The 19,064-nt window shown below is 45.7% G+C and overlaps 14 non-coding genes across 14 annotated transcripts; 7 read left to right on the top strand and 7 right to left on the bottom strand.

Moving 5' to 3' along the window:
- Positions 1–792: 792 nt before the first annotated feature.
- On the top strand, positions 793–863 carry TRNAG-GCC (transfer RNA glycine (anticodon GCC)). Its single transcript has one exon. It is a non-coding gene; the product is annotated as a tRNA-Gly (tRNA).
- A 1,343-nt stretch (positions 864–2,206) lies between these two features.
- TRNAK-CUU (transfer RNA lysine (anticodon CUU)) lies at positions 2,207–2,279 on the bottom strand. The gene has a single exon. It is a non-coding gene; the product is annotated as a tRNA-Lys (tRNA).
- Positions 2,280–4,035: 1,756 nt separating this feature from the next.
- TRNAK-CUU (transfer RNA lysine (anticodon CUU)) lies at positions 4,036–4,108 on the bottom strand. The gene has a single exon. It is a non-coding gene; the product is annotated as a tRNA-Lys (tRNA).
- A 134-nt stretch (positions 4,109–4,242) lies between these two features.
- Positions 4,243–4,313, top strand: TRNAG-GCC (transfer RNA glycine (anticodon GCC)). Its single transcript has one exon. It is a non-coding gene; the product is annotated as a tRNA-Gly (tRNA).
- Positions 4,314–5,656: 1,343 nt separating this feature from the next.
- TRNAK-CUU (transfer RNA lysine (anticodon CUU)) lies at positions 5,657–5,729 on the bottom strand. The gene has a single exon. It is a non-coding gene; the product is annotated as a tRNA-Lys (tRNA).
- A 1,963-nt stretch (positions 5,730–7,692) lies between these two features.
- TRNAG-GCC (transfer RNA glycine (anticodon GCC)) lies at positions 7,693–7,763 on the top strand. Its single transcript has one exon. It is a non-coding gene; the product is annotated as a tRNA-Gly (tRNA).
- Positions 7,764–9,314: 1,551 nt separating this feature from the next.
- TRNAK-CUU (transfer RNA lysine (anticodon CUU)) lies at positions 9,315–9,387 on the bottom strand. The gene has a single exon. It is a non-coding gene; the product is annotated as a tRNA-Lys (tRNA).
- A 134-nt stretch (positions 9,388–9,521) lies between these two features.
- Positions 9,522–9,592, top strand: TRNAG-GCC (transfer RNA glycine (anticodon GCC)). Its single transcript has one exon. It is a non-coding gene; the product is annotated as a tRNA-Gly (tRNA).
- A 2,965-nt stretch (positions 9,593–12,557) lies between these two features.
- Positions 12,558–12,630, bottom strand: TRNAK-CUU (transfer RNA lysine (anticodon CUU)). Its single transcript has one exon. It is a non-coding gene; the product is annotated as a tRNA-Lys (tRNA).
- Positions 12,631–12,764: 134 nt separating this feature from the next.
- Positions 12,765–12,835, top strand: TRNAG-GCC (transfer RNA glycine (anticodon GCC)). The gene has a single exon. It is a non-coding gene; the product is annotated as a tRNA-Gly (tRNA).
- Positions 12,836–14,178: 1,343 nt separating this feature from the next.
- TRNAK-CUU (transfer RNA lysine (anticodon CUU)) lies at positions 14,179–14,251 on the bottom strand. Its single transcript has one exon. It is a non-coding gene; the product is annotated as a tRNA-Lys (tRNA).
- A 134-nt stretch (positions 14,252–14,385) lies between these two features.
- On the top strand, positions 14,386–14,456 carry TRNAG-GCC (transfer RNA glycine (anticodon GCC)). The gene has a single exon. It is a non-coding gene; the product is annotated as a tRNA-Gly (tRNA).
- Positions 14,457–16,006: 1,550 nt separating this feature from the next.
- On the top strand, positions 16,007–16,077 carry TRNAG-GCC (transfer RNA glycine (anticodon GCC)). The gene has a single exon. It is a non-coding gene; the product is annotated as a tRNA-Gly (tRNA).
- Positions 16,078–17,420: 1,343 nt separating this feature from the next.
- TRNAK-CUU (transfer RNA lysine (anticodon CUU)) lies at positions 17,421–17,493 on the bottom strand. The gene has a single exon. It is a non-coding gene; the product is annotated as a tRNA-Lys (tRNA).
- Between the last annotated feature and the right edge of the window lie 1,571 nt (positions 17,494–19,064).

Here is a 19,064-nt window from a genome sequence, read left to right as displayed (position 1 = left end):
GAGTGCAAAGCCTAATACACACCATACCAATGCCTGTCAGATAGATGGGTCGAACAGATGATTTCCGGCAGGTCCGATCTGATTTCCGATCGTTTTTCTGATGGATTTGCATAGTAGTGATCGGAAATCCGAACGGAAATCCGATCGTGTCTGTCGGAAAGGATCTATCGGCCCATCTATCTGATGGGGAATTGCATGGTGTGCACCAGGCATACGAGAATGAGTATCTTTCAGGTGGTTGTTCCTTGTCAAGTGATTGATTGTAAGTCTCTCCTTGACAAAAGGACTAGAGTAAAGCCAACGGAAATCTGGGAAAAGCAGATAAGAAAAGTAGTATAGGAAAGATGAGTAAGATTGTAAGAAGGAGTGTTTTTCTCTTTCTTGGGGTGGTGAAGCACTTTTGCTGAAAAGTTGTTAAAAGAGGTTGTGTGAGTAAAAGTGAAGGGGAAAGCTGAGATGACATTTTCGTTTGTTAGCAAAGGGAGTGGGGAGTGGCATGTGAAAGAGGAAGTGATGGCCTGGTGATGGTTTGTAATCATTTTGGAGGAGCTCTGCCTAGTAGAAAGTAAAAGGAGAAGCTTTGATCACCCAACGTGGGGCTCGAACCCACGACCCTGAGATTAAGAGTCTCATGCTCTACCGACTGAGCTAGCCGGGCTTGCTTGCTTGAGCTGAAATGTCAAAAATTGCAAAATGGCGCCAGCCTCACCTTTGCCATCCGCACAGAAGAAGGCAATCTTGTATGGCCTGATTTGGCTGGCCACGTTTTTCAGCACCGAGCAACAGGGCAAGGCATTGGTGGTTCAGTGGTAGAATTCTCGCCTGCCACGCGGGAGGCCCGGGTTCGATTCCCGGCCAATGCAAATGCTAGGATTTTGGCACACCTCCACACTTTGCACTTCTCAAGCTTAAGACATCTCTGCAGGCCAGAAGCCATTTAAGGACATTTGCAAGAGTCACCGTGGCACTTGGCCACAGTGCTGGCTGACAGTCGAGAAGAGGAACCCTAGTACCCAGCAAACATGACTCTAAGACACACAAGTTAAAGCAGCCTTGGGACACTTGCGTGCCCAAAGGCCTTGCATGTCTTCTAGCAGTGCCAGTGACGTGCAGCATCTCTCCCTCTCCAGTACTCACCTATTAGGCTTCTTTTTAACTGTCTAGAAAAGCCTCGGAAATGCCAAGTCAGCAGCATCTGCTCATCTGGTGTTGTTTTACAACTTTTTGCCTTGTTGTCTTTGCACTCTACTCAGGGCCTTGCTCAAATTTGGAGCGTTCTCTCTAGGCCCTCATTCATTCTACTTTTGTCCTGAGTTTTCTCACAGTAGATGTTGAGATGTTGTGTCAGCTTACCTACAACTTGCTTTCCCAGCACCTAGCAATTAAGAAAACATACTAAAAGTACAGAAAAAAAAGTAGTAACAAACTTAAGTCAAATGAAAGCAACCACTTTTTTTGCTTGCCGGGACTGAAAGGCTTTTTGGTTTGTAACTTTTGTTGGGAAGTACCTCATCTAAAAACAAGTTAAGGGAAAGAGCAGCTTCCTTTTTTTCAATCCTCTCAGCTAAATCTCAGGCCGTGTGCAGAGTGCCCTCCTCATACTGCTATGTGAGCACCTTTGGAGTGCAAAGCCTAATACACACCATACCAATGCCTGTCAGATAGATGGGTCGAACAGATGATTTCCGGCAGGTCCGATCTGATTTCCGATCGTTTTTCTGATGGATTTGCATAGTAGTGATCGGAAATCCGAACGGAAATCCGATCGTGTCTGTCGGAAAGGATCTATCGGCCCATCTATCTGATGGGGAATTGCATGGTGTGCACCAGGCATACGAGAATGAGTATCTTTCAGGTGGTTGTTCTTTGTCAAGTGATTGATTGTAAGTCTCTCCTTGACAAAAGGACTGGAGTAAAGCCAACGGAAATCTGGGAAAAGCAGATAAGAAAAGTAGTATAGGAAAGATGAGTAAGATTGTAAGAAGGAGTGTTTTTCTCTTTCTTGGGGTGGTGAAGCACTTTTGCTGAAAAGTTGTTAAAAGAGGTTGTGTGAGTAAAAGTGAAGGGGAAAGCTGAGATGACATTTTCGTTTGTTAGCAAAGGGAGTGGGGAGTGGCATGTGAAAGAGGAAGTGATGGCCTGGTGATGGTTTGTAATCGTTTTGGAGGAGCTCTGCCTAGTAGAAAGTAAAAGGAGAAGCTTTGATCGCCCAACGTGGGGCTCGAACCCACGACCCTGAGATTAAGAGTCTCATGCTCTACCGACTGAGCTAGCCGGGCTTGCTTGCTTGAGCTGAAATGTCAAAAATTGCAAAATGGCGCCAGCCTCACCTTTGCCATCCGCACAGAAGAAGGCAATCTTGTATGGCCTGATTTGGCTGGCCACGTTTTTCAGCACCGAGCAACAGGGCAAGGCATTGGTGGTTCAGTGGTAGAATTCTCGCCTGCCACGCGGGAGGCCTGGGTTTGATTCCCGGCCAATGCAAATGCTAGGATTTTGGCACACCTCCACACTTTGCACTTCTCAAGCTTAAGACATCTCTGCAGGCCAGAAGCCATTTAACCTCCCCGGCGTTCAATTCCCAGGATTTCTTTGCAAAAAGTGATAAAATGTATTTTTAAAACTTTTTTTTTTCCTGTAACTTGCCAAACTGTGTCAAGCAATGGTCTAGTATACAGTGCAGAAGAGTATTGATGTGTATGCACGTTTATACTGTTCACAGCATGTTTTTATGGATGGACATTTCTGTCCATACCGCTGAGGAGGTTAAGGACATTTGCAAGAGTCACCGTGGCACTTGGCCACAGTGCTGGCTGACAGTCGAGAAGAGGGACCCTAGTACCCAGCAAACATGACTCTAAGACACACAAGTTAAAGCAGCCTTGGGACACTTGCGTGCCCAAAGGCCTTGCATGTCTTCTAGCAGTGCCAGTGACGTGCAGCATCTCTCCCTCTCCAGTACTCACCTATTAGGCTTCTTTTTAACTGTCTAGAAAAGCCTCGGAAATGCCAAGTCAGCAGCATCTGCTCATCTGGTGTTGTTTTACAACTTTTTGCCTTGTTGTCTTTGCACTCTACTCAGGGCCTTGCTCAAATTTGGAGCGTTCTCTCTAGGCCCTCATTCATTCTACTTTTGTCCTGAGTTTTCTCACAGTAGATGTTGAGATGTTGTGTCAGCTTACCTACAACTTGCTTTCCCAGCACCTAGCAATTAAGAAAACATACTAAAAGTACAGAAATAAAAGTAGTAACAAACTTAAGTCAAATGAAAGCAACCACTTTTTTTGCTTGCCGGGACTGAAAGGCTTTTTGGTTTGTAACTTTTGTTGGGAAGTACCTCATCTAAAAACAAGTTAAGGGAAAGAGCAGCTTCCTTTTTTTCAATCCTCTCAGCTAAATCTCAGGCCGTGTGCAGAGTGCCCTCCTCATACTGCTATGTGAGCACCTTTGGAGTGCAAAGCCTAATACACACCATACCAATGCCTGTCAGATAGATGGGTCGAACAGATGATTTCCGGCAGGTCCGATCTGATTTCCGATCGTTTTTCTGATGGATTTGCATAGTAGTGATCGGAAATCCGAACGGAAATCCGATCGTGTCTGTCGGAAAGGATCTATCGGCCCATCTATCTGATGGGGAATTGCATGGTGTGCACCAGGCATACGAGAATGAGTATCTTTCAGGTGGTTGTTCTTTGTCAAGTGATTGATTGTAAGTCTCTCCTTGACAAAAGGACTGGAGTCAAGCCAACGGAAATCTGGGAAAAGCAGATAAGAAAAGTAGTATAGGAAAGATGAGTAAGATTGTAAGAAGGAGTGTTTTTCTCTTTCTTGGGGTGGTGAAGCACTTTTGCTGAAAAGTTGTTAAAAGAGGTTGTGTGAGTAAAAGTGAAGGGGAAAGCTGAGATGACATTTTCGTTTGTTAGCAAAGGGAGTGGGGAGTGGCATGTGAAAGAGGAAGTGATGGCCTGGTGATGGTTTGTAATCGTTTTGGAGGAGCTCTGCCTAGTAGAAAGTAAAAGGAGAAGCTTTGATCGCCCAACGTGGGGCTCGAACCCACGACCCTGAGATTAAGAGTCTCATGCTCTACCGACTGAGCTAGCCGGGCTTGCTTGCTTGAGCTGAAATGTCAAAAATTGCAAAATGGCGCCAGCCTCACCTTTGCCATCCGCACAGAAGAAGGCAATCTTGTATGGCCTGATTTGGCTGGCCACGTTTTTCAGCACTGAGCAACAGGGCAAGGCATTGGTGGTTCAGTGGTAGAATTCTCGCCTGCCACGCGGGAGGCCCGGGTTCGATTCCCGGCCAATGCAAATGCTAGGATTTTGGCACACCTCCACACTTTGCACTTCTCAAGCTTAAGACATCTCTGCAGGCCAGAAGCCATTTAAGGACATTTGCAAGAGTCACCGTGGCACTTGGCCACAGTGCTGGCTGACAGTCGAGAAGAGGGACCCTAGTACCCAGCAAACATGACTCTAAGACACACAAGTTAAAGCAGCCTTGGGACACTTGCGTGCCCAAAGGCCTTGCATGTCTTCTAGCAGTGCCAGTGACGTGCAGCATCTCTCCCTCTCCAGTACTCACCTATTAGGCTTCTTTTTAACTGTCTAGAAAAGCCTCGGAAATGCCAAGTCAGCAGCATCTGCTCATCTGGTGTTGTTTTACAACTTTTTGCCTTGTTGTCTTTGCACTCTACTCAGGGCCTTGCTCAAATTTGGAGCGTTCTCTCTAGGCCCTCATTCATTCTACTTTTGTCCTGAGTTTTCTCACAGTAGATGTTGAGATGTTGTGTCAGCTTACCTACAACTTGCTTTCCCAGCACCTAGCAATTAAGAAAACATACTAAAAGTACAGAAAAAAAAGTAGTAACAAACTTAAGTCAAATGAAAGCAACCACTTTTTTTGCTTGCCGGGACTGAAAGGCTTTTTGGTTTGTAACTTTTGTTGGGAAGTACCTCATCTAAAAACAAGTTAAGGGAAAGAGCAGCTTCCTTTTTTTCAATCCTCTCAGCTAAATCTCAGGCCGTGTGCAGAGTGCCCTCCTCATACTGCTATGTGAGCACCTTTGGAGTGCAAAGCCTAATACACACCATACCAATGCCTGTCAGATAGATGGGTCGAACAGATGATTTCCGGCAGGTCCGATCTGATTTCCGATCGTTTTTCTGATGGATTTGCATAGTAGTGATCGGAAATCCGAACGGAAATCCGATCGTGTCTGTCGGAAAGGATCTATCGGCCCATCTATCTGATGGGGAATTGCATGGTGTGCACCAGGCATACGAGAATGAGTATCTTTCAGGTGGTTGTTCTTTGTCAAGTGATTGATTGTAAGTCTCTCCTTGACAAAAGGACTGGAGTAAAGCCAACGGAAATCTGGGAAAAGCAGATAAGAAAAGTAGTATAGGAAAGATGAGTAAGATTGTAAGAAGGAGTGTTTTTCTCTTTCTTGGGGTGGTGAAGCACTTTTGCTGAAAAGTTGTTAAAAGAGGTTGTGTGAGTAAAAGTGAAGGGGAAAGCTGAGATGACATTTTCGTTTGTTAGCAAAGGGAGTGGGGAGTGGCATGTGAAAGAGGAAGTGATGGCCTGGTGATGGTTTGTAATCGTTTTGGAGGAGCTCTGCCTAGTAGAAAGTAAAAGGAGAAGCTTTGATCGCCCAACGTGGGGCTCGAACCCACGACCCTGAGATTAAGAGTCTCATGCTCTACCGACTGAGCTAGCCGGGCTTGCTTGCTTGAGCTGAAATGTCAAAAATTGCAAAATGGCGCCAGCCTCACCTTTGCCATCCGCACAGAAGAAGGCAATCTTGTATGGCCTGATTTGGCTGGCCACGTTTTTCAGCACCGAGCAACAGGGCAAGGCATTGGTGGTTCAGTGGTAGAATTCTCGCCTGCCACGCGGGAGGCCTGGGTTTGATTCCCGGCCAATGCAAATGCTAGGATTTTGGCACACCTCCACACTTTGCACTTCTCAAGCTTAAGACATCTCTGCAGGCCAGAAGCCATTTAACCTCCCCGGCGTTCAATTCCCAGGATTTCTTTGCAAAAAGTGATAAAATGTATTTTTAAAACTTTTTTTTTTCCTGTAACTTGCCAAACTGTGTCAAGCAATGGTCTAGTATACAGTGCAGAAGAGTATTGATGTGTATGCACGTTTATACTGTTCACAGCATGTTTTTATGGATGGACATTTCTGTCCATACCGCTGAGGAGGTTAAGGACATTTGCAAGAGTCACCGTGGCACTTGGCCACAGTGCTGGCTGACAGTCGAGAAGAGGGACCCTAGTACCCAGCAAACATGACTCTAAGACACACAAGTTAAAGCAGCCTTGGGACACTTGCGTGCCCAAAGGCCTTGCATGTCTTCTAGCAGTGCCAGTGACGTGCAGCATCTCTCCCTCTCCAGTACTCACCTATTAGGCTTCTTTTTAACTGTCTAGAAAAGCCTCGGAAATGCCAAGTCAGCAGCATCTGCTCATCTGGTGTTGTTTTACAACTTTTTGCCTTGTTGTCTTTGCACTCTACTCAGGGCCTTGCTCAAATTTGGAGCGTTCTCTCTAGGCCCTCATTCATTCTACTTTTGTCCTGAGTTTTCTCACAGTAGATGTTGAGATGTTGTGTCAGCTTACCTACAACTTGCTTTCCCAGCACCTAGCAATTAAGAAAACATACTAAAAGTACAGAAAAAAAAGTAGTAACAAACTTAAGTCAAATGAAAGCAACCACTTTTTTTGCTTGCCGGGACTGAAAGGCTTTTTGGTTTGTAACTTTTGTTGGGAAGTACCTCATCTAAAAACAAGTTAAGGGAAAGAGCAACTTCCTTTTTTTCAATCCTCTCAGCTAAATCTCAGGCCGTGTGCAGAGTGCCCTCCTCATACTGCTATGTGAGCACCTTTGGAGTGCAAAGCCTAATACACACCATACCAATGCCTGTCAGATAGATGGGTCGAACAGATGATTTCCGGCAGGTCCGATCTGATTTCCGATCGTTTTTCTGATGGATTTGCATAGTAGTGATCGGAAATCCGAACGGAAATCCGATCGTGTCTGTCGGAAAGGATCTATCGGCCCATCTATCTGATGGGGAATTGCATGGTGTGCACCAGGCATACGAGAATGAGTATCTTTCAGGTGGTTGTTCCTTGTCAAGTGATTGATTGTAAGTCTCTCCTTGACAAAAGGACTGGAGTAAAGCCAACGGAAATCTGGGAAAAGCAGATAAGAAAAGTAGTATAGGAAAGATGAGTAAGATTGTAAGAAGGAGTGTTTTTCTCTTTCTTGGGGTGGTGAAGCACTTTTGCTGAAAAGTTGTTAAAAGAGGTTGTGTGAGTAAAAGTGAAGGGGAAAGCTGAGATGACATTTTCGTTTGTTAGCAAAGGGAGTGGGGAGTGGCATGTGAAAGAGGAAGTGATGGCCTGGTGATGGTTTGCAATCGTTTTGGAGGAGCTCTGCCTAGTAGAAAGTAAAAGGAGAAGCTTTGATCACCCAACGTGGGGCTCGAACCCACGACCCTGAGATTAAGAGTCTCATGCTCTACCGACTGAGCTAGCCGGGCTTGCTTGCTTGAGCTGAAATGTCAAAAATTGCAAAATGGCGCCAGCCTCACCTTTGCCATCCGCACAGAAGAAGGCAATCTTGTATGGCCTGATTTGGCTGGCCACGTTTTTCAGCACCGAGCAACAGGGCAAGGCATTGGTGGTTCAGTGGTAGAATTCTCGCCTGCCACGCGGGAGGCCTGGGTTTGATTCCCAGCCAATGCAAATGCTAGGATTTTGGCACACCTCCACACTTTGCACTTCTCAAGCTTAAGACATCTCTGCAGGCCAGAAGCCATTTAACCTCCCCGGCGTTCAATTCCCAGGATTTCTTTGCAAAAAGTGATAAAATGTATTTTCAAAACTTTTTTTTTTCCTGTAACTTGCCAAACTGTGTCAAGCAAGGGTCTAGTATACAGTGCAGATGAGTATTGATGTGTATGCACGTTTATACTGTTCACAGCATGTTTTTATGGATGGACATTTCTGTCCATACCGCTGAGGAGGTTAAGGACATTTGCAAGAGTCACCGTGGCACTTGGCCACAGTGCTGGCTGACAGTCGAGAAGAGGGACCCTAGTACCCAGCAAACATGACTCTAAGACACACAAGTTAAAGCAGCCTTGGGACACTTGCGTGCCCAAAGGCCTTGCATGTCTTCTAGCAGTGCCAGTGACGTGCAGCATCTCTCCCTCTCCAGTACTCACCTATTAGGCTTCTTTTTAACTGTCTAGAAAAGCCTCGGAAATGCCAAGTCAGCAGCATCTGCTCATCTGGTGTTGTTTTACAACTTTTTGCCTTGTTGTCTTTGCACTCTACTCAGGGCCTTGCTCAAATTTGGAGCGTTCTCTCTAGGCCCTCATTCATTCTACTTTTGTCCTGAGTTTTCTCACAGTAGATGTTGAGATGTTGTGTCAGCTTACCTACAACTCGCTTTCCCAGCACCTAGCAATTAAGAAAACATACTAAAAGTACAGAAAAAAAAGTAGTAACAAACTTAAGTCAAATGAAAGCAACCACTTTTTTTGCTTGCCGGGACTGAAAGGCTTTTTGGTTTGTAACTTTTGTTGGGAAGTACCTCATCTAAAAACAAGTTAAGGGAAAGAGCAACTTCCTTTTTTTCAATCCTCTCAGCTAAATCTCAGGCCGTGTGCAGAGTGCCCTCCTCATACTGCTATGTGAGCACCTTTGGAGTGCAAAGCCTAATACACACCATACCAATGCCTGTCAGATAGATGGGTCGAACAGATGATTTCCGGCAGGTCCGATCTGATTTCCGATCGTTTTTCTGATGGATTTGCATAGTAGTGATCGGAAATCCGAACGGAAATCCGATCGTGTCTGTCGGAAAGGATCTATCGGCCCATCTATCTGATGGGGAATTGCATGGTGTGCACCAGGCATACGAGAATGAGTATCTTTCAGGTGGTTGTTCCTTGTCAAGTGATTGATTGTAAGTCTCTCCTTGACAAAAGGACTGGAGTAAAGCCAACGGAAATCTGGGAAAAGCAGATAAGAAAAGTAGTATAGGAAAGATGAGTAAGATTGTAAGAAGGAGTGTTTTTCTCTTTCTTGGGGTGGTGAAGCACTTTTGCTGAAAAGTTGTTAAAAGAGGTTGTGTGAGTAAAAGTGAAGGGGAAAGCTGAGATGACATTTTCGTTTGTTAGCAAAGGGAGTGGGGAGTGGCATGTGAAAGAGGAAGTGATGGCCTGGTGATGGTTTGTAATCGTTTTGGAGGAGCTCTGCCTAGTAGAAAGTAAAAGGAGAAGCTTTGATCGCCCAACGTGGGGCTCGAACCCACGACCCTGAGATTAAGAGTCTCATGCTCTACCGACTGAGCTAGCCGGGCTTGCTTGCTTGAGCTGAAATGTCAAAAATTGCAAAATGGCGCCAGCCTCACCTTTGCCATCCGCACAGAAGAAGGCAATCTTGTATGGCCTGATTTGGCTGGCCACGTTTTTCAGCACCGAGCAACAGGGCAAGGCATTGGTGGTTCAGTGGTAGAATTCTCGCCTGCCACGCGGGAGGCCCGGGTTCGATTCCCGGCCAATGCAAATGCTAGGATTTTGGCACACCTCCACACTTTGCACTTCTCAAGCTTAAGACATCTCTGCAGGCCAGAAGCCATTTAAGGACATTTGCAAGAGTCACCGTGGCACTTGGCCACAGTGCTGGCTGACAGTCGAGAAGAGGGACCCTAGTACCCAGCAAACATGACTCTAAGACACACAAGTTAAAGCAGCCTTGGGACACTTGCGTGCCCAAAGGCCTTGCATGTCTTCTAGCAGTGCCAGTGACGTGCAGCATCTCTCCCTCTCCAGTACTCACCTATTAGGCTTCTTTTTAACTGTCTAGAAAAGCCTCGGAAATGCCAAGTCAGCAGCATCTGCTCATCTGGTGTTGTTTTACAACTTTTTGCCTTGTTGTCTTTGCACTCTACTCAGGGCCTTGCTCAAATTTGGAGCGTTCTCTCTAGGCCCTCATTCATTCTACTTTTGTCCTGAGTTTTCTCACAGTAGATGTTGAGATGTTGTGTCAGCTTACCTACAACTTGCTTTCCCAGCACCTAGCAATTAAGAAAACATACTAAAAGTACAGAAAAAAAAAGTAGTAACAAACTTAAGTCAAATGAAAGCAACCACTTTTTTTGCTTGCCGGGACTGAAAGGCTTTTTGGTTTGTAACTTTTGTTGGGAAGTACCTCATCTAAAAACAAGTTAAGGGAAAGAGCAACTTCCTTTTTTTCAATCCTCTCAGCTAAATCTCAGGCCGTGTGCAGAGTGCCCTCCTCATACTGCTATGTGAGCACCTTTGGAGTGCAAAGCCTAATACACACCATACCAATGCCTGTCAGATAGATGGGTCGAACAGATGATTTCCGGCAGGTCCGATCTGATTTCCGATCGTTTTTCTGATGGATTTGCATAGTAGTGATCGGAAATCCGAACGGAAATCCGATCGTGTCTGTCGGAAAGGATCTATCGGCCCATCTATCTGATGGGGAATTGCATGGTGTGCACCAGGCATACGAGAATGAGTATCTTTCAGGTGGTTGTTCCTTGTCAAGTGATTGATTGTAAGTCTCTCCTTGACAAAAGGACTGGAGTAAAGCCAACGGAAATCTGGGAAAAGCAGATAAGAAAAGTAGTATAGGAAAGATGAGTAAGATTGTAAGAAGGAGTGTTTTTCTCTTTCTTGGGGTGGTGAAGCACTTTTGCTGAAAAGTTGTTAAAAGAGGTTGTGTGAGTAAAAGTGAAGGGGAAAGCTGAGATGACATTTTCGTTTGTTAGCAAAGGGAGTGGGGAGTGGCATGTGAAAGAGGAAGTGATGGCCTGGTGATGGTTTGTAATCGTTTTGGAGGAGCTCTGCCTAGTAGAAAGTAAAAGGAGAAGCTTTGATCGCCCAACGTGGGGCTCGAACCCACGACCCTGAGATTAAGAGTCTCATGCTCTTCCGACTGAGCTAGCCGTGCTTGCTTGCTTGAGCTGAAATGTCAAAAATTGCAAAATGGCGCCAGCCTCACCTTTGCCATCCGCACAGAAGAAGGCAATCTTGTATGGCCTGATTTGGCTGGCCACGTTTTTCAGCACCGAGGAACAGGGCAAGGCATTGGTGGTTCAGTGGTAGAATTCTCGCCTGCCACGCGGGAGGCCTGGGTTTGATTCCCGGCCAATGCAAATGCTAGGATTTTGGCACACCTCCACACTTTGCACTTCTCAAGCTTAAGACATCTCTGCAGGCCAGAAGCCATTTAAGGACATTTGCAAGAGTCACCGTGGCACTTGGCCACAGTGCTGGCTGACAGTCGAGAAGAGGGACCCTAGTACCCAGCAAACATGACTCTAAGACACACAAGTTAAAGCAGCCTTGGGACACTTGCGTGCCCAAAGGCCTTGCATGTCTTCTAGCAGTGCCAGTGACGTGCAGCATCTCTCCCTCTCCAGTACTCACCTATTAGGCTTCTTTTTAACTGTCTAGAAAAGCCTCGGAAATGCCAAGTCAGCAGCATCTGCTCATCTGGTGTTGTTTTACAACTTTTTGCCTTGTTGTCTTTGCACTCTACTCAGGGCCTTGCTCAAATTTGGAGCGTTCTCTCTAGGCCCTCATTCATTCTACTTTTGTCCTGAGTTTTCTCACAGTAGATGTTGAGATGTTGTGTCAGCTTACCTACAACTTGCTTTCCCAGCACCTAGCAATTAAGAAAACATGCTAAAAGTACAGAAATAAAAGTAGTAACAAACTTAAGTCAAATGAAAGCAACCACTTTTTTTGCTTGCCGGGACTGAAAGGCTTTTTGGTTTGTAACTTTTGTTGGGAAGTACCTCATCTAAAAACAAGTTAAGGGAAAGAGCAGCTTCCTTTTTTTCAATCCTCTCAGCTAAATCTCAGGCCGTGTGCAGAGTGCCCTCCTCATACTGCTATGTGAGCACCTTTGGAGTGCAAAGCCTAATACACACCATACCAATGCCTGTCAGATAGATGGGTCGAACAGATGATTTCCGGCAGGTCCGATCTGATTTCCGATCGTTTTTCTGATGGATTTGCATAGTAGTGATCGGAAATCCGAACGGAAATCCGATCGTGTCTGTCGGAAAGGATCTATCGGCCCATCTATCTGATGGGGAATTGCATGGTGTGCACCAGGCATACGAGAATGAGTATCTTTCAGGTGGTTGTTCTTTGTCAAGTGATTGATTGTAAGTCTCTCCTTGACAAAAGGACTGGAGTAAAGCCAACGGAAATCTGGGAAAAGCAGATAAGAAAAGTAGTATAGGAAAGATGAGTAAGATTGTAAGAAGGAGTGTTTTTCTCTTTCTTGGGGTGGTGAAGCACTTTTGCTGAAAAGTTGTTAAAAGAGGTTGTGTGAGTAAAAGTGAAGGGGAAAGCTGAGATGACATTTTCGTTTGTTAGCAAAGGGAGTGGGGAGTGGCATGTGAAAGAGGAAGTGATGGCCTGGTGATGGTTTGTAATCGTTTTGGAGGAGCTCTGCCTAGTAGAAAGTAAAAGGAGAAGCTTTGATCGCCCAACGTGGGGCTCGAACCCACGACCCTGAGATTAAGAGTCTCATGCTCTACCGACTGAGCTAGCCGGGCTTGCTTGCTTGAGCTGAAATGTCAAAAATTGCAAAATGGCGCCAACCTCACCTTTGCCATCCGCACAGAAGAAGGCAATCTTGTATGGCCTGATTTGGCTGGCCACGTTTTTCAGCACTGAGCAACAGGGCAAGGCATTGGTGGTTCAGTGGTAGAATTCTCGCCTGCCACGCGGGAGGCCCGGGTTCGATTCCCGGCCAATGCAAATGCTAGGATTTTGGCACACCTCCACACTTTGCACTTCTCAAGCTTAAGACATCTCTGCAGGCCAGAAGCCATTTAAGGACATTTGCAAGAGTCACCGTGGCACTTGGCCACAGTGCTGGCTGACAGTCGAGAAGAGGGACCCTAGTACCCAGCAAACATGACTCTAAGACACACAAGTTAAAGCAGCCTTGGGACACTTGCGTGCCCAAAGGCCTTGCATGTCTTCTAGCAGTGCCAGTGACGTGCAGCATCTCTCCCTCTCCAGTACTCACCTATTAGGCTTCTTTTTAACTGTCTAGAAAAGCCTCGGAAATGCCAAGTCAGCAGCATCTGCTCATCTGGTGTTGTTTTACAACTTTTTGCCTTGTTGTCTTTGCACTCTACTCAGGGCCTTGCTCAAATTTGGAGCGTTCTCTCTAGGCCCTCATTCATTCTACTTTTGTCCTGAGTTTTCTCACAGTAGATGTTGAGATGTTGTGTCAGCTTACCTACAACTTGCTTTCCCAGCACCTAGCAATTAAGAAAACATACTAAAAGTACAGAAAAAAAAGTAGTAACAAACTTAAGTCAAATGAAAGCAACCACTTTTTTTGCTTGCCGGGACTGAAAGGCTTTTTGGTTTGTAACTTTTGTTGGGAAGTACCTAATCTAAAAACAAGTTAAGGGAAAGAGCAACTTCCTTTTTTTCAATCCTCTCAGCTAAATCTCAGGCCGTGTGCAGAGTGCCCTCCTCATACTGCTATGTGAGCACCTTTGGAGTGCAAAGCCTAATACACACCATACCAATGCCTGTCAGATAGATGGGTCGAACAGATGATTTCCGGCAGGTCCGATCTGATTTCCGATCGTTTTTCTGATGGATTTGCATAGTAGTGATCGGAAATCCGAACGGAAATCCGATCGTGTCTGTCGGAAAGGATCTATCGGCCCATCTATCTGATGGGGAATTGCATGGTGTGCACCAGGTATACGAGAATGAGTATCTTTCAGGTGGTTGTTCCTTGTCAAGTGATTGATTGTAAGTCTCTCCTTGACAAAAGGACTGGAGTAAAGCCAACGGAAATCTGGGAAAAGCAGATAAGAAAAGTAGTATAGGAAAGATGAGTAAGATTGTAAGAAGGAGTGTTTTTCTCTTTCTTGGGGTGGTGAAGCACTTTTGCTGAAAAGTTGTTAAAAGAGGTTGTGTGAGTAAAAGTGAAGGGGAAAGCTGAGATGACATTTTCGTTTGTTAGCAAAGGGAGTGGGGAGTGGCATGTGAAAGAGGAAGTGATGGCCTGGTGATGGTTTGTAATCGTTTTGGAGGAGCTCTGCCTAGTAGAAAGTAAAAGGAGAAGCTTTGATTGCCCAACGTGGGGCTCGAACCCACGACCCTGAGATTAAGAGTCTCATGCTCTACCGACTGAGCTAGCCAGGCTTGCTTGCTTGAGCTGAAATGTCAAAAATTGCAAAATGGCGCCAGCCTCACCTTTGCCATCCGCACAGAAGAAGGCAATCTTGTATGGCCTGATTTGGCTGGCCACGTTTTTCAGCACCGAGCAACAGGGCAAGGCATTGGTGGTTCAGTGGTAGAATTCTCGCCTGCCACGCGGGAGGCCCGGGTTCGATTCCCGGCCAATGCAAATGCTAGGATTTTGGCACACCTCCACACTTTGCACTTCTCAAGCTTAAGACATCTCTGCAGGCCAGAAGCCATTTAAGGACATTTGCAAGAGTCACCGTGGCACTTGGCCACAGTGCTGGCTGACAGTCGAGAAGAGGGACCCTAGTACCCAGCAAACATGACTCTAAGACACACAAGTTAAAGCAGCCTTGGGACACTTGCGTGCCCAAAGGCCTTGCATGTCTTCTAGCAGTGCCAGTGACGTGCAGCATCTCTCCCTCTCCAGTACTCACCTATTAGGCTTCTTTTTAACTGTCTAGAAAAGCCTCGGAAATGCCAAGTCAGCAGCATCTGCTCATCTGGTGTTGTTTTACAACTTTTTGCCTTGTTGTCTTTGCACTCTACTCAGGGCCTTGCTCAAATTTGGAGCGTTCTCTCTAGGCCCTCATTCATTCTACTTTTGTCCTGAGATTTCTCACAGTAGATGTTGAGATGTTGTGTCAGCTTACCTACAACTTGCTTTCCCAGCACCTAGCAATTAAGAAAACATACTAAAAGTACAGAAAAAAAAGTAGTAACAAACTTAAGTCAAATGAAAGCAACCACTTTTTTTGCTTGCCGGGACTGAAAGGCTTTTTGGTTTGTAACTTTTCTTGGGAAGTACCTCATCTAAAAACAAGTTAAGGGAAAGAGCAACTTCCTTTTTTTCAATCCTCTCAGCTAAATCTCAGGCCGTGTGCAGAGTGCCCTCCTCATACTGCTATGTGAGCACCTTTGGAGTGCAAAGCCTAATACACACCATACCAATGCCTGTCAGATAGATGGGTCGAACAGATGATTTCCAGCAGGTCCGATCTGATTTCCGATCGTTTTTCTGATGGATTTGCATAGTAGTGATCGGAAATCCGAACGGAAATCCGATCGTGTCTGTCGGAAAGGATCTATCGGCCCATCTATCTGATGGGGAATTGCATGGTGTGCACCAGGCATACGAGAATGAGTATCTTTCAGGTGGTTGTTCCTTGTCAAGTGATTGATTGTAAGTCTCTCCTTGACAAAAGGACTAGAGTAAAGCCAACGGAAATCTGGGAAAAGCAGATAAGAAAAGTAGTATAGGAAAGATGAGTAAGATTGTAAGAAGGAGTGTTTTTCTCTTTCTTGGGGTGGTGAAGCACTTTTGCTGAAAAGTTGTTAAAAGAGGTTGTGTGAGTAAAAGTGAAGGGGAAAGCTGAGATGACATTTTCGTTTGTTAGCAAAGGGAGTGGGGAGTGGCATGTGAAAGAGGAAGTGATGGCCTGGTGATGGTTTGTAATCATTTTGGAGGAGCTCTGCCTAGTAGAAAGTAAAAGGAGAAGCTTTGATCACCCAACGTGGGGCTCGAACCCACGACCCTGAGATTAAGAGTCTCATGCTCTACCGACTGAGCTAGCCGGGCTTGCTTGCTTGAGCTGAAATGTCAAAAATTGCAAAATGGCGCCAGCCTCACCTTTGCCATCCGCACAGAAGAAGGCAATCTTGTATGGCCTGATTTGGCTGGCCACGTTTTTCAGCACCGAGCAACAGGGCAAGGCATTGGTGGTTCAGTGGTAGAATTCTCGCCTGCCACGCGGGAGGCCCGGGTTCGATTCCCGGCCAATGCAAATGCTAGGGTTTTGGCACACCTCCACACTTTGCACTTCTCAAGCTTAAGACATCTCTGCAGGCCAGAAGCCATTTAAGGACATTTGCAAGAGTCACCGTGGCACTTGGCCACAGTGCTGGCTGACAGTCGAGAAGAGGAACCCTAGTACCCAGCAAACATGACTCTAAGACACACAAGTTAAAGCAGCCTTGGGACACTTGCGTGCCCAAAGGCCTTGCATGTCTTCTAGCAGTGCCAGTGACGTGCAGCATCTCTCCCTCTCCAGTACTCACCTATTAGGCTTCTTTTTAACTGTCTAGAAAAGCCTCGGAAATGCCAAGTCAGCAGCATCTGCTCATCTGGTGTTGTTTTACAACTTTTTGCCTTGTTGTCTTTGCACTCTACTCAGGGCCTTGCTCAAATTTGGAGCGTTCTCTCTAGGCCCTCATTCATTCTACTTTTGTCCTGAGTTTTCTCACAGTAGATGTTGAGATGTTGTGTCAGCTTACCTACAACTTGCTTTCCCAGCACCTAGCAATTAAGAAAACATACTAAAAGTACAGAAAAAAAAGTAGTAACAAACTTAAGTCAAATGAAAGCAACCACTTTTTTTGCTTGCCGGGACTGAAAGGCTTTTTGGTTTGTAACTTTTGTTGGGAAGTACCTCATCTAAAAACAAGTTAAGGGAAAGAGCAGCTTCCTTTTTTTCAATCCTCTCAGCTAAATCTCAGGCCGTGTGCAGAGTGCCCTCCTCATACTGCTATGTGAGCACCTTTGGAGTGCAAAGCCTAATACACACCATACCAATGCCTGTCAGATAGATGGGTCGAACAGATGATTTCCGGCAGGTCCGATCTGATTTCCGATCGTTTTTCTGATGGATTTGCATAGTAGTGATCGGAAATCCGAACGGAAATCCGATCGTGTCTGTCGGAAAGGATCTATCGGCCCATCTATCTGATGGGGAATTGCATGGTGTGCACCAGGCATACGAGAATGAGTATCTTTCAGGTGGTTGTTCTTTGTCAAGTGATTGATTGTAAGTCTCTCCTTGACAAAAGGACTGGAGTAAAGCCAACGGAAATCTGGGAAAAGCAGATAAGAAAAGTAGTATAGGAAAGATGAGTAAGATTGTAAGAAGGAGTGTTTTTCTCTTTCTTGGGGTGGTGAAGCACTTTTGCTGAAAAGTTGTTAAAAGAGGTTGTGTGAGTAAAAGTGAAGGGGAAAGCTGAGATGACATTTTCGTTTGTTAGCAAAGGGAGTGGGGAGTGGCATGTGAAAGAGGAAGTGATGGCCTGGTGATGGTTTGTAATCGTTTTGGAGGAGCTCTGCCTAGTAGAAAGTAAAAGGAGAAGCTTTGATCGCCCAACGTGGGGCTCGAACCCACGACCCTGAGATTAAGAGTCTCATGCTCTACCGACTGAGCTAGCCGGGCTTGCTTGCTTGAGCTGAAATGTCAAAAATTGCAAAATGGCGCCAGCCTCACCTTTGCCATCCGCACAGAAGAAGGCAATCTTGTATGGCCTGATTTGGCTGGCCACGTTTTTCAGCACCGAGCAACAGGGCAAGGCATTGGTGGTTCAGTGGTAGAATTCTCGCCTGCCACGCGGGAGGCCTGGGTTTGATTCCCGGCCAATGCAAATGCTAGGATTTTGGCACACCTCCACACTTTGCACTTCTCAAGCTTAAGACATCTCTGCAGGCCAGAAGCCATTTAACCTCCCCGGCGTTCAATTCCCAGGATTTCTTTGCAAAAAGTGATAAAATGTATTTTTAAAACTTTTTTTTTTCCTGTAACTTGCCAAACTGTGTCAAGCAATGGTCTAGTATACAGTGCAGAAGAGTATTGATGTGTATGCACGTTTATACTGTTCACAGCATGTTTTTATGGATGGACATTTCTGTCCATACCGCTGAGGAGGTTAAGGACATTTGCAAGAGTCACCGTGGCACTTGGCCACAGTGCTGGCTGACAGTCGAGAAGAGGGACCCTAGTACCCAGCAAACATGACTCTAAGACACACAAGTTAAAGCAGCCTTGGGACACTTGCGTGCCCAAAGGCCTTGCATGTCTTCTAGCAGTGCCAGTGACGTGCAGCATCTCTCCCTCTCCAGTACTCACCTATTAGGCTTCTTTTTAACTGTCTAGAAAAGCCTCGGAAATGCCAAGTCAGCAGCATCTGCTCATCTGGTGTTGTTTTACAACTTTTTGCCTTGTTGTCTTTGCACTCTACTCAGGGCCTTGCTCAAATTTGGAGCGTTCTCTCTAGGCCCTCATTCATTCTACTTTTGTCCTGAGTTTTCTCACAGTAGATGTTGAGATGTTGTGTCAGCTTACCTACAACTTGCTTTCCCAGCACCTAGCAATTAAGAAAACATACTAAAAGTACAGAAATAAAAGTAGTAACAAACTTAAGTCAAATGAAAGCAACCACTTTTTTTGCTTGCCGGGACTGAAAGGCTTTTTGGTTTGTAACTTTTGTTGGGAAGTACCTCATCTAAAAACAAGTTAAGGGAAAGAGCAGCTTCCTTTTTTTCAATCCTCTCAGCTAAATCTCAGGCCGTGTGCAGAGTGCCCTCCTCATACTGCTATGTGAGCACCTTTGGAGTGCAAAGCCTAATACACACCATACCAATGCCTGTCAGATAGATGGGTCGAACAGATGATTTCCGGCAGGTCCGATCTGATTTCCGATCGTTTTTCTGATGGATTTGCATAGTAGTGATCGGAAATCCGAACGGAAATCCGATCGTGTCTGTCGGAAAGGATCTATCGGCCCATCTATCTGATGGGGAATTGCATGGTGTGCACCAGGCATACGAGAATGAGTATCTTTCAGGTGGTTGTTCTTTGTCAAGTGATTGATTGTAAGTCTCTCCTTGACAAAAGGACTGGAGTCAAGCCAACGGAAATCTGGGAAAAGCAGATAAGAAAAGTAGTATAGGAAAGATGAGTAAGATTGTAAGAAGGAGTGTTTTTCTCTTTCTTGGGGTGGTGAAGCACTT

Source organism: Hyperolius riggenbachi, chromosome 4 (assembly GCF_040937935.1).
Source record: "Hyperolius riggenbachi isolate aHypRig1 chromosome 4, aHypRig1.pri, whole genome shotgun sequence".
Classification (NCBI taxonomy): domain Eukaryota; kingdom Metazoa; phylum Chordata; class Amphibia; order Anura; family Hyperoliidae; genus Hyperolius; species Hyperolius riggenbachi.
Note: the sequence above shows the minus strand (reverse complement) of the source record. Positions and strands in the feature narration are given on the sequence as shown.